Below are 13,342 nucleotides of genomic sequence, written 5' to 3' on the forward strand. Positions count from 1 at the left end.
ACACCGGTGTGTCAGACCCACCATACTTGCTCCGGACACTGCGAGAGGGCTGTACAAGCAATGATCACACGCACGGCACAGCGGACACACCAGGAACCGCGGTGTTGGCCGTCGAATGGCGCTAGCTGCGCAGCATTTCTGCACCGCCGCCGTCAGTATCAGCCAGTTTGCCGAGGCATACAGAGCTCCATCGCAGTCTTTAAGACTGGTAGCATGCAGCGACAGCGTGGACGTGAACCGTATGTGCGAGCGAGGGCGTATAGTGGGCATGCGGGAGGCCGGGTGGACGTACCGTCGAATTGCTCAACACGTAGGGCGTGAGGTCTCCACAGCACATCGATGTTGTCGCCAGTGATCGGCGGAAGGTGCACGTGCCCGTCGATCTGGGACCGGACCGCAGCGACGCACGGTTGCCCGCCAAGACCGTAGGATCTTACGCAGTGCCGTAGGGGACCGCACCGCCACTTCCTAGCAAATTAGGGACACTGTTGCTCCTGGGGTATCGGCGAGGACCATTCGCAACCGTCTCCATGACGCTGGGCTACGGTCCCGCACACCGTTAGGCCGTCTTCCGCTCACGCCCCAACATCGTGCAGCCCGCCTCCAGTGGTGTCGCGACAGGCGTGAATGGAGGGACGAATGGAGACGTGTCGTCTTCAGCGATGAGAGTCGCTTCTGCCTTGGTGTCAATGATGGTCGTATGCGTGTTTGGCGCCGTGCAGGTGAGCGCCACAATTAGGACTGCATACGACCGAGGCACACAGGGCCAACACCCGGCATCATGGTGTGGGGAGCGATCTCCTACACTGGCCGTACACCTCTGGTGATCGTCGAGGGGACACTGAATAGTGCACGGTACATCCAAACCGTCATCGAACCCATCGTTCTACCATTCCTAGACCGGCAAGGGAACTTGCTGTTCCAACAGGACAATGCACGTCCGCATGTATCCCGTGCCACCCAACGTGCTCTAGAAGGTGTAAGTCAACTACCCTGGCCAGCAAGATCTCCGGATCTGTCCCCCATTGAGCATGTTTGGGACTGGATGAAGCGTCGTCTCACGCGGTCTGCACGTCCAGCACGAACGCTGGTCCAACTGAGGCGCCAGGTGGAAATGGCATGGCAAGCCGTTCCACAGGACTACATCCAGCATCTCTACGATCGTCTCCATGGGAGAATAGCAGCCTGCATTGTTGCGAAAGGTGGATATACACTATACTAGTGCCGACATTGTGCATGCTCTGTTGCCTGTGTCTATGTGCCTGTGGTTCTGTCAGTGTGATCATGTGATGTATCTGACCCCAGGAATGTGTCAATAAAGTTTCCTCTTCCTGGGACAATGAATTCACGGTGTTCTTATTTCAATTTCCAGGGGTGTAGTTCCTCCCAAGTCCAGGAGAACGGTGTGCCACAGGGTTCTGTTCTCAGTGTCTGTCTGTTTTTAATAGGCATTAACGGGCTCGCTGCTGACGTGGGAACTTCTGTCTCCGCTTCCCTGTATGCTGACGGCTTCTGCCTTTACTACAGCTCTATTGGCATTGCAGCTGCTGAACGTCAGGTACAGGGCGCAATCCGCAAGGCGCAGTCTTGGGCTGTAGCGCATGGTTTTCAGTTTTCCGCAGCCAAGACCTGCGTTATGCATTGCTGCCGGCGACGCCCTGTTCACCCGGAGCCGCGGCTTTATCTTGACGGCGAGCTTCTTACAGTGGTGGATTTACATAGGTTTTTGGGGGTGGTTTTTGATGCCCGGTTGACTTGGCTGCCTCATATTCGGCAGATTAAACAGGCGTGTTGGCGGTATCTAAATGCTCTGCGATGCCTGAGTCACACCAGGTGGGGCGCCGACCGATCTACTCTCCTACGGCTTTACCAGGCGTTAATCCAGTCCCGTCTGGACTACGGGAGTCTGGCTTATGGCTCAGCATCCCCATCTGCGTTGCGCTGCTGGACCCAATCCTCCACAGCGGGATACGCCTTACCACTGGTGCCTTCCGGACCAGCCCAGTGGACAGCATACTTGTGGAGGCAGGTGTCCCTCCACTGCGGTTACGACGCCAACAATTACTGGCTGCTTATGCTGCCCATGTTTTCAGCTTGCCCGGGCAGCCAAATTATCGTGTCCTCTTCCCGCAGTCAGTCGTCCGTCTGCCAGAACGTCGGGCCCGGTCGGGTTGTCCGATCGCCGTACGCGTCAAACAGCTTCTCTACGGGCTTGGGTGTTTCCCTGTACGACCTCCTTTCCGTGCCCCTCTGCGTACACCCCTTTGGTGTGTGCCTCGCCCTTGCCTTCGGCTCGACTTGGCACAGGGCCCGAAGGACTCAGTCCCTCCGGTGGCCTTTCGACGCCGCTTTTATTCCATCCTGGCCACGTATCAGGGCTCTGGTGTTGTCTATACCGACGGTTCGATGGTTGCTGGTCGTGTAGGTTATGCACTAACTCTAGGGGACCATTCTGAACAACGTTCGTTGCCGGCTGGCTACAGTGTTTACACTGCTGAGCTGGTCACCATCTTTCGTGCCCTAGGTTATATCCGCTCCTGCTCAGGTGAGTCCTTCGTTATCTATAGCGATTCCCTGAGCGGTTTACGAGCTCTCGACCAGTGTTTCCCTCGTTCTCGTCTGGTGATAGCTATCCAGGAGTCCCTGCATACTCTTGCCCGTTGCGGCAGATCTGTGGTCTTTGTTTGGACCTCGGGCCATGTTGGGATACCCGGAAATGAAACGGTTGACCGCCTGGCGAAAGAGGCCACTAGTGCACCATCTCTAGAGATTGGCCTCCCGGCGACTGATTTGCGAGCACTGTTACGCCGCAAAGTTTTCGATTTATGGGACACTGATTGGCGCAACCTGCCCGTGCCAAACAAACTCCGCCGTATCAAGGAGACGACTACTGTGTGGCGGTCATCCATGCGAGCCAACCGCAGGGAATCAGTCGTCCTTTGTCGGCTCCGCATTGGCCACACCCGACTCACGCACAGTTATTTACTGTGTCGTGAGGATCCCCCTCTTTGTCGTTGTGGGGCGTCCTTGACGGTGGTCCATATTCTGTTGCAGTGCGCCCTTTTAACTGTGCTCAGGCAGATTTTTGCGCTGCCTGATACGCTCTCTGCGCTTTTATCTGACGACTCGTCCATAGCGGACACAGTTCTGCGTTTTATTCGGGCAGGGGGATTTTATCGCTTAATGTAAGTGTGTGAGTTTTTGTGTTGATTCTGGCATATGGCCTACGATTTGTCTGATTTTTTTTTCATGTGTTTCTCGGTGGTTGGCTTTTTCCATTTTGTTTGTATGGTCATCCAACCACCGTCACACTCTGTGTGATTTTAGTTCGTCTTGTCTTTGTCTACGTTTCTCTTGTTCTGTGTCGTTTGTCTTATCGTCTGTTGATCGTTTTTATTCTCTGTGGGTGTTTTTAGTATTTGGAAAAAGGGACCGATGACCGTAGCAGTCTGGTCCCTTTAACCCCCACAGACCACAACCACCACCACGAAATTACTGACCCCTGAGAGTTATTGCTGGGTATTAATAATTTATAGCGGAAGGTTTGAACGAACCGGTAGAAATTTGAACGCAACGGATAACGCATTTTTTGAACCACTACAGAAGGCACCTATACAGGGCTTATTTGGCATTATATAGTTTTTATTTGCTTTCATGACCCAGAATTCGACTGTGGTACTGACTCCCACCTATTCTTTATGATGGAAGGAGTAAATAATAAGTCGAGGGTAGACATTAATTGATATTTATTCAGTACCGATGGTATTTCAACAACTAGTCGTGTTTCTCTTGCAATGTACATCATCAAAACCGGTCTCTAGTTAACACAGTTCGGTTTCGCACAATTATACCTAAACCTTCGGTTATTACATTCAGTTACTATAGATTACTCAGAACATGTTCCGCAAAGACAAGACAAGCAAAACTAGGTCAGGGTGGAAGAGTATTTCGCAAATCTGTATCAAATCAGTGGGCATTAAAATCCGATACTTTTCCTCGTGGCACGAGTATTTTACTTAACGCGCAACATCGCTAACAAATCAAATCGTTATGGGGTGCACAAGAAACATCGCTTCAATGCTGTTCAACCCACATGGCCAAGTTTCCGTAGCCAACAGAAATACTGAAAAATATGGACACACACGAATATTCCTTCCCTATTTTACACTCGCTCACTATCGTATGATTATTCATAGTGTACAATATATTTTCAGACCGAAACTACAATTTATCAATGCGGTGGTTGCTCCAACCGACCTCGTGGAGCGAAAGCAAGTTCACAAGGAAAACATATGGAAAATAAATTAAAAAAAACATTACTGTAAATGGAAGAGCAGATTAAAATACATTGAATAAATGAATTTACGTTAAGCACTAAGCAACAACGTTACCGTGAGCTTAAGGCACATGGTGCCTTGCCTGAACAACGCACTAACGCAAGGTCTACTGAAATTCGAGTAAATTAAGAAAATCCATTCCCTTATGAAGTTCAACCCCCCCATGAACCATGGACCTTGCCGTTGGTGGGGAGGCTTGCGTGCCTCAGCGATACAGATGGCCGTACCGTAGGTGCAACCACAACGGAGGGGTATCGGTTGAGAGGCCAGACAAACGTGTGGTTCCTAAAGAGGGGCAGCAGCCTTTTCAGTAGTTGCAGGAGCAACTGTCTGGATGATTGACTGATCTGGCCTTGTAACAATAACCAAAACGGCCTTGCGGTGCTGGTACTGCGAACGGCTGAAAACAAGGGGAAACTACAGCCGCAATTTTTCCCGAGGGCATGCAGCTTTACTGTATAATTAAATGATGGCGTCCTCTTGGGTAAAATATTCCGGAGGTAAAGTAGTCCCCATTCGGATCTGCGGGCGGGGCTACTCAAGAGGTCGTCGTTATCAGGAGAAATAAAACTTGGCGTTTTACGAATCGGAGCGTGGAATGTCAGATCCCTTAATCGGGCAGGTAGGTTAGAAAATTTTAAAAGGGAAATGGATAGGTTAAAGTTAGATATAGTGGGAATTAGTGAAGTTCGGTGGCAGGAGGAACAAGACTTCTGGTCAGGTGAATACAGAGTTATAAATACAAAATCAAATAGGGATAATGCAGTAGAAGATTTAATAATGAATAGGAAAATAGGAATGCGGGTAAGATACTACAAAAAGCATAGTGAACGCATTATTGTGGCCACGATAGATACGAAGCCCACACCTACTACAGTAGCACAAGTTTATGTGCCAACTAGCTCTGCAGATGACGAAGAAATTGATGAAATGTATGATGAAATAAATTATTCAGATAGCGAAGGGGGACGAAAATTTTATAGCCATGGGTGACAGGAATTCGGTAGTAGGAAAAGGGAGAGAAGGAACCATAGTAGGTGAATATGGATTGGGGCTAAGAAATGAAAGAGGAAGCCGTCTGGTATAATTTTGCACAGAGCATAACTTAATCCTATCTAACACTTGGTTCAAGAATCATAAAAGAAGGCTGTATACGCGGAGGAAGCCTGGAGATACTGAGAGTTTTCAGATAGATTATATAATGGTGAGACAGAGATTTAGGAATCAGGTTTTAAATTGTAAGGCATTTCCAGGGGCAGATGTGGACTCTGACCACAATCTGTAGATTAAAACTAAAGAAACTCCAAATAGGTGGGAATTTAAGGAGATGGGACCTGGATAAACTAAAAGAACCAGAGGATATACAGAGTTTCAGGGAGAGCATAAGGGAGCAATTGACAGGAATGGGGGAAAGAAATACGGTAGAAGAAGAATGGGTAGCTTTGAGGGATGAAGTAGTGAAGGGAGCAGAGAATCAAGTAGGTTAAAAACGAGGGCTAATAGAAATCTTTGGGTAACAGAAGAAATATTGAATTTAATTGATGAAAGGAGAAAATATAAAAATGCAGTAATTGAAGCAGGCAAAAAGGAATACAAACGTCTCAAAAAGGAGATCGATGGGAAGTGCAAAATGGCTAAGCAGGGATGGCTACAGGACAAATGTAAGGATGTAGAGGCTTACATCACTAGCGGTAAGATAGATACTGCCTACAGGAAAATTAAAGAGACCATTGGAGATAAGAGAATCACTTGTATGAACATCAAGAGCTCAGATGGAAACCCAGTTGTAAGCAAAGAAGGGAAAGCAGAAAGGTGGAGGGAGTATATAGATGGTCTATACAAGGGCGATGTACTTGAGGACAATATCATGGAAATGGAAGAGGATATAGATTAAGATAAAATGGGAGATAGATACTGCGTGATGAGTTTGACAGAGCACTGAAAGACCTGAGTCGAAACAAGGCCCCCGGAGTAGACAACATACCATTGGAACTACTGACTGCCTTGGGAGAGCCAGTCCTGACAAAACTGTACCATCTGGTGAGCAAGTTCTATGAAATAGGCGAAATAACCTCAGACTTCAAGAAGAATATAATAATTGCAGTCCCAAAGAAAGCACGTGTTGACAGATGTGAAAATTACCGAACTATCAGTTTAATAAGTCACAACTGCAAAATACTAAAGCGAATTCTTTACAGACGAATGGAAAAACTAGTAGAAGCCGACCTCGAGGAAGATCAATTTGGATTCCGTAGAAATGTTAGAACACGTGAGGCAATACTGACCTTACGACTTATCTTATAAGCTAGATTAAGAAAGGGCAAACCTACGTTTCTAGCATTTGTAGACTTAGAGAAAGCTTTTGACAATGTTGACTGGAATACTCTCTTTCAAATTCTGAAGACGGCAGGGGTAAAATACAAGGAGAGAAAGGCTATTTACAATTTGTAAAGAAACCAGATGGCAGTTATAAGAGTCGATGGGCATGAAAGGGAAGAATTGGTTGGGAAGGGAGTGAGACAGGGTTGAAGCCTGTCCCGGTTTATTCAATCTGTATATTGAGCAAGCAGTAAAGGAAACAAAAGTAAAATTTGGCGTAGGTATTAAAATCCATGGACAAGAAATAAAAACTTTGAGGTTCGCCGATGACATCGTAATTCTGTCAGAGACCATAAAGGACTTGGAAGAGCAGTTAAACGGAATGGATAGTGTCTTGAAAGGAGGATATAAATGAACATAAACAAAAGCAAAACGAGGATAATGGAATGTAGTCGAATTAAGTCGGGTGATGCTGAGGGAATTAGATTAGGAAATGAGACACTTAAAATAGTAAAGGGGTTTTGCTATTTGGGGAGCAAAATAACTGATGATGGTCGAACTAGAGAGGATATAAATGGAGACTGGCAATGTCAAGGAAAGCGTTTCTGAAGAAGAGAAATTTGTTAACATCGAGTATAGATTTGTGTGTCAGGAAGTAGTTTCTGAAAGAATTTGTATGGAGTGTAGCCAAGTATGGAAGTGAAACATGGACGATAAATAGTTTGGACAAGAAGAGAATATAAGCTTTCGAAATGTGGTGCTACAGAAGAATGCTGAAGATTAGATGGGTATATCACATAACTAATGAGGAAGTATTGAATAGGATTGGGGAGAAGATAAGTTTGTGGCACAACTTGACCAGAAGAAGGGATCGGTTGGTAGGACATGTTCCGAGGCATCAAGGGATCACCAGTTTAGTATTGGAGGGCAGCGTCGAGGGTAAAAATCGTAGAGGGAGACCAAGAGATGACTACACGAAACAAATGCAGAATGATGTAGGTTGCAGTAGGTACTGGGAGATGAAGAAGCTTGGACAGGATAGAGTAACATGGAGAGCTGCATCAAACCAGTCTCAGGACTGAAGACCACAACAACAACAACAACAACAACAACAACAACATGAGGTTCAAAGGTATTTTCGCACCTGATTTCAACATCTGGAATTCATTACAGAGCATATTTCAGACTATCTAATACCTATGTTAACATTGCCAAAACGAGAGCTGCGTCTCCATGTGTGTCCAGCACCACGACCCAGCAACATGTGCTCTTCCAACCGAATTCGCCTGATCGTTCCGCTTACAAGCGTGGTGGGGTTGGCGCGCCAACCAGTCAGAGCCAAACGTGTCATCTTTGCCCTGACCTGCAAACTTGGTCTCTGCTAAACTTGTTCACACCTGGGGTGTTGGTACTACCGTACCCCAGATCGACCATTCATGCAGTGTTACAATCTGTGCCTAATGCTTTTTGCTAGTTCACACACTCACTCATTTATACTGTCCAGGCAGCACAAAGGAAAGGAAAACTAGAAACGTGGTACGCGACAGAAAAAAATTCAATAAACAACCCTGTTTAGTCCATTCTCTCCTTTTGGACACCAGCTGAGGCGTTACCTGCAAGAGAAGAAACTCTTGCTAATAATTTGTGGGTGCTAGCAATTTAATAAAACATTGGAACGGTACAACAATTTCCGTTTCATTATATTACGAAAAATGTAATGCAAGAAATTGTTAAAGTAACATAATATCTGCGTTAATTTAATACGAAAGCAGGCCGAAAAATGTGCCTCAATGGATGGAATTTGATGGGCCTTTTGATTTCTTGTACCTACACCACTTATTTCGCCTCCCTCTCAGGACTGACAGAAATATGAAAGAGCTGTGGAAATTGTGTGAAATGTCCAGACTTCATTAACAGAGGACAAAGCGAGAAGCTGTAGCCACTTGCTCTCCGAGTCCGTAACTTTCCTTGTCATTTCTTAATTGCTGGTCTCAGACGCTGCTAATTAAAAGTTTGAGAACGGCATCGAGTTCTGCGTTTCTGCTGCTTCGCGTCCTGGCTTTACGTAACACTAGCCGTGCTCGTTAGGACCCCTTCCTCCCACCCTCCATCTCCCTCCCTGCCCCTACCTTTCCTCTAGGTATTCAATTACCGACGCTCCTTCTCTATTTCTGCCGCATCTTTGTGGCACACACATTTCTGAACAGTTGCAACACAGGTACTTCAAAGAAGTCGGTTGCTCTGCAATTTCATTTCAGAATTCAAGGTAGTTTCCAACTTGTTCTTTTAAGAAAATTTAGATCATTTTCTTCGGTACAATTCTGCGGCTACATTATGGAAGACGAAGGACAGTCTATTTACGATGTACCAAACATACCGTTTCTTTCCCTTTAAATAACTTGTAACGGAACAACAACTTTATTACATGTTGACGATATCGTTTTTGCCCTTCGAAGCAAGATGTATAACCTAGGCTATTTATTTCCAATTTCGTACCATCAATGTCCATGAAGAGTTTGGACCGAAGTAAGCGTGAGAAATCCTTTTTACGTTTCATCATCATTACCATGATAGGGTGTTTGCTCTCAGGGAATAATATTGGCACGAAATACGCTCCACCATGCAGTATGCAATGGTTAGCGGAGTATACAAACGGATTAGGAGAAACATTTTAACTACCTCCTTAATAGCTTCATGATGGACATTTGGAAGATAATACAGCTGCAATTCTGCACGTCATGCGTTGGCAAGTATGAGGGGAGATCAAGAAGTTTACGTTTGAGGGTGTTACGAAAGCGTATGTGTATATGCAACGCACCGCGAATGCTATGCGGGCATACAATCACTGACATGTAGACAAGAGTTTGTGTGGCAGTTTCGTCTTCCGGCGTGCATGCAGACGCTGCTAATTAAAAGTCAGGTCATAGCAATCTATAAAAAGGGTAGAAAATCGGCTGTACATAATTACCGGCCAATTCCACTGACATCGATTTGTTGTAGAATCATGGAACATATTTTGTGTTCAGACATAATGACCTTTCTACACTCTGAGAAGCTCATCTGCAGAAACCAGCACGGTTTTAGGAAACAGCGGTCATGCGAGACACAGCTGGCCCTCTTTGCGTATGATATACAACAGGCTCAAGGTACCGGCTCCCAGGTTGATGCCATATTTCCGACTTTGGAAAGGCGTTCGACTCAGTTCCGCACTGTCGCTTGCTACATAAAGTTCGTGCTTACGGTCTATACAGTGACATATGCGGCTGGGTAGAAAGTTTTCTAACAGACAGGGAGCAGTATGTCGTCCTGAACGGGGTGGCTTCAACAGAAACAAGCGTAACTTCAGGTGTGCCCCAGGGAAGCGTAATAGGTCCTCTGCTTTTTACGATTTACATAAACAATCTGGCTGATGGTATTGACAGCGGCATTAGACAGTTTGCCGATAATGCTATAGTCTACAGAATAGTAGTATTACACGAAAGTTGTGAACAAATCAACGAGGATTTGCAGAAAATAAATGCGTGGTGTAATGACTGGCAGTTCTCTCTCAATATTAGTTTGTGTAACCTACTGCGTATAACAAGGCGAAAATCCCGATTAATGTAGGAGTACAAAATAAATGCCCAGTCTTTGGAAGCGGTAACGTCCGTCAAGTATCTGGATGTGAGTATTCGAAATGATCTCGAATGTAATAAAGGGTAAGACGAACTGAAGATTGCGGTTTATTGGTAAAATCCTGAAGCGATGCAGTCCTTCAACAAAGGAAATAGCTTACAATATGTGAGTTCGTCCAGTCTTGGAGTATTGTTTGTCTGTATCGGACCTTTACCAGTTGGGTCTGGTCCAAGAGATTGAGAACGTCCAAAGGAGAACGGCAAGATTCGTGACTGCTACAGTTAGCCATCGGGAGAGCGTTACAAATCTCATAGAAAGTTTGTAGTGGGGCACACTTGCAGATAGACGACGCACTAAAGGGAAGGGGCTGCTCACTAAATTCTTAAATCCTATCTTCACCGAGGATGTAGAGCACATATTATTACCACCAACTTTCACATCGCGCAATGATCACCATTCAAAGATAAGGAAATAACAGCTCGTACTGAGGCGTTGAGACAATCGTTTTTGGTGGAATAGAGGGGGGGAGAAGGGGGGGAGAAGGGGGGGAATATGACTTTGGCGCGAATTGTGCCCTCCGCCACGCGCCACTTGGTGGCCAGCGGAATATATACGTACATGTAGAAATGAGGAAACGAACTATGTTGACGTTATTGCCAAATGTGTCAAACACGACCATCGTTGTGTCCCTTTCTTGGCTGCCGAAGGACAAACACCGACAGACATCCGTTGGAAAATAAAAAGTGAGTATGAGGCAATATGTTAGCCGAAATGCACTGTTGTAGAATGGAGCTCCCACTTCTCCGCTGGTCGCGATTCGACAAGGCGTCAGTCAACGTGGGAGGCCAGTCTCATCCACTGCGGTCCAGCTCATGCGGGAGTCCGCCGAGCACCCACCCTTAGGTGCTGATCTGTCCCCGTGTGATTATCAGCCGTTCGGTCCATTGAGAATGGCCTCGAAGGGTTGATGAGCCATCTCGGACGAGGATGTGGAGCAGGTAGTTACGGACTTCTTCATACAACAGGGCGCAGTATTTTACCGAATGGGTTCAAAATGGCTATGAGCACTATTGGACTTAACTGCTGAGGTCATCAGTCGTCTAGAACGAATAACTACTTACACCTAACTAACTTAAGGACTTCACGCACATCGATGCCCGAGGCAGGATTCGAACCTGCGACCGTAGCGGTCGCGCGGTTCCAGACTGTAGCGCGTAGAACCGCTCGGCCACTCCGGCCGGCTACCAAATGGGTATCAGCAACCTGGTGTGTCGTTGGAATGACTGCCTCAGTGCTCACGGCGGTTTTGTCTGATTTCCATACCTATTCTGGTCTGTACAACCTTCGAATTCAGTCAGTTACTTACCATTCACTGCTGCAAAATCATTACATTAACTGTCCCAGAATCCATAATATAAATCCCCTAGGTCCAGTCTACACTGTTCTCGTATCTGCAAAGCTTTCTGAGGCACCAACTTTGGGGCATGGCCTGGTCATTGGTTTGTTCACGTATTCCCAACAGTGGTATTTCCACATTGGCAGGAAAATACACGCCACACGGTATACGTGTTATATGTTACTCCAGCTTCCTGTCACCGAGTTGGAGTATCTCCTCCGACCCTCTCCAGGAATCGCTAAGCCACTGTGCTGGGTCACCTGCAAAAGTGCTCTTACCCATATTACCTGTGAGCTGCTCTGGCTCACTGTTTACACAGCATACACCTCCAGAAAATATCGCTTCCGAAAAATAATGTGGCCCTGGTACAGGAACGCATTCTAACCCTGAGCGCTGGGTGAGTTCACCTTGCAGCTCTGAAGAGGCGGCTTCGTCATTTCACTGCGACCTAGCGACCAGCATATTTCTGGCGTTCTCACTGCCATCTCTGTAACGCACGACTGGGCAGCAGGCGGCGAGCGGGTCGCATCCGCCCTGCGACTGGCGTCAGTCCAATTTGCAGAACTATTTCCAGGGAACCTAAACCAAACGTTTTCTCAAAAAATGTTTACAGACAAAATTTGTTAGTGTGGCGTGTCAGGGATGGGATGGGATGTCATTGATATTGGTGTGTTACGCCATAGCCGGTCGGTGTGGCCAGCGGTTCTAGGCGCTTCAGTCAGGTTCGAATCCTGCCTCAGGCATGGAAGTGTGTGATGTCCTTACGTTACTTAGGTTTAAATAGTTCCAATTTCTAGGGGCCTGATGAACTCAGTTGTTAAGTCCCATTGTGCTCAGAGCCATTTCAACCTTTTTTTTTTTTTGTTACGCCATAAACATAAGTCTCAGACGTTATAATTTTGACTTTATGTGGCAGGAGCATTGCTGTCTTGTCATGGCGACGCAGCCAGTGACGTAAGTAGATGTGTGAATTGTCCGGCCGGTTAGCCATTCGGTCTAACGCACTGCTTTCCAGGGCGGGAAGGCGTGCTGGTCACCGGCACGAATCCGCCCGACCGATTAGTGTCAAGGTCCGGAGTGCCAGCCAGTCTCTGGATGCTTTTTAAGGCGGTTTTACATCTTCCTGGGCTGCTTCCTCTTGTTCTGTCTCAGTTACACTATGTCGGCGATTGCTGCGCAAACACTTTCTCCACGTACGCGTACACCATGATTACTCTACCACGCAAACATTGGGGTTACACTCGTCTGGTGTGAGATGTTCCCAGGGCGTCCACTGGGGCCTAACCGCACAATATCCCTGTGTTTGATGTGGGGCGGCGGTGGGGTGAGTGGACTGCTGTAGCCTCTTGTAGGGTTGTGTACCACTGAGGCTACGCTGGGGACGAAGGTTCTCCGTTATTTCTAGGTTCCCGGTTCAATGCAATACAATACAAATGTGTGAATTAGGGCTCTTCTTCGAAGAAATGCTAATATATATTGGAGATATTTTTCCCTCGATATAACGATACATCGATATAAGAAAGGCAATATTTAGTGCCCGTATTCGATTTTATATTTCTTTCACAATTTTCGATAAATATTTGAAGTTGTTTTGAAACTGTAGAAGAACACAATTTTACCTTCACTGTGTGAAGAAGGCTTACTAATCTTTGACCTTTCATCACGTCCAATCTCT

Source organism: Schistocerca gregaria, chromosome 8, assembly GCF_023897955.1.
Source record: "Schistocerca gregaria isolate iqSchGreg1 chromosome 8, iqSchGreg1.2, whole genome shotgun sequence".
NCBI classification, from domain to species: domain Eukaryota; kingdom Metazoa; phylum Arthropoda; class Insecta; order Orthoptera; family Acrididae; genus Schistocerca; species Schistocerca gregaria.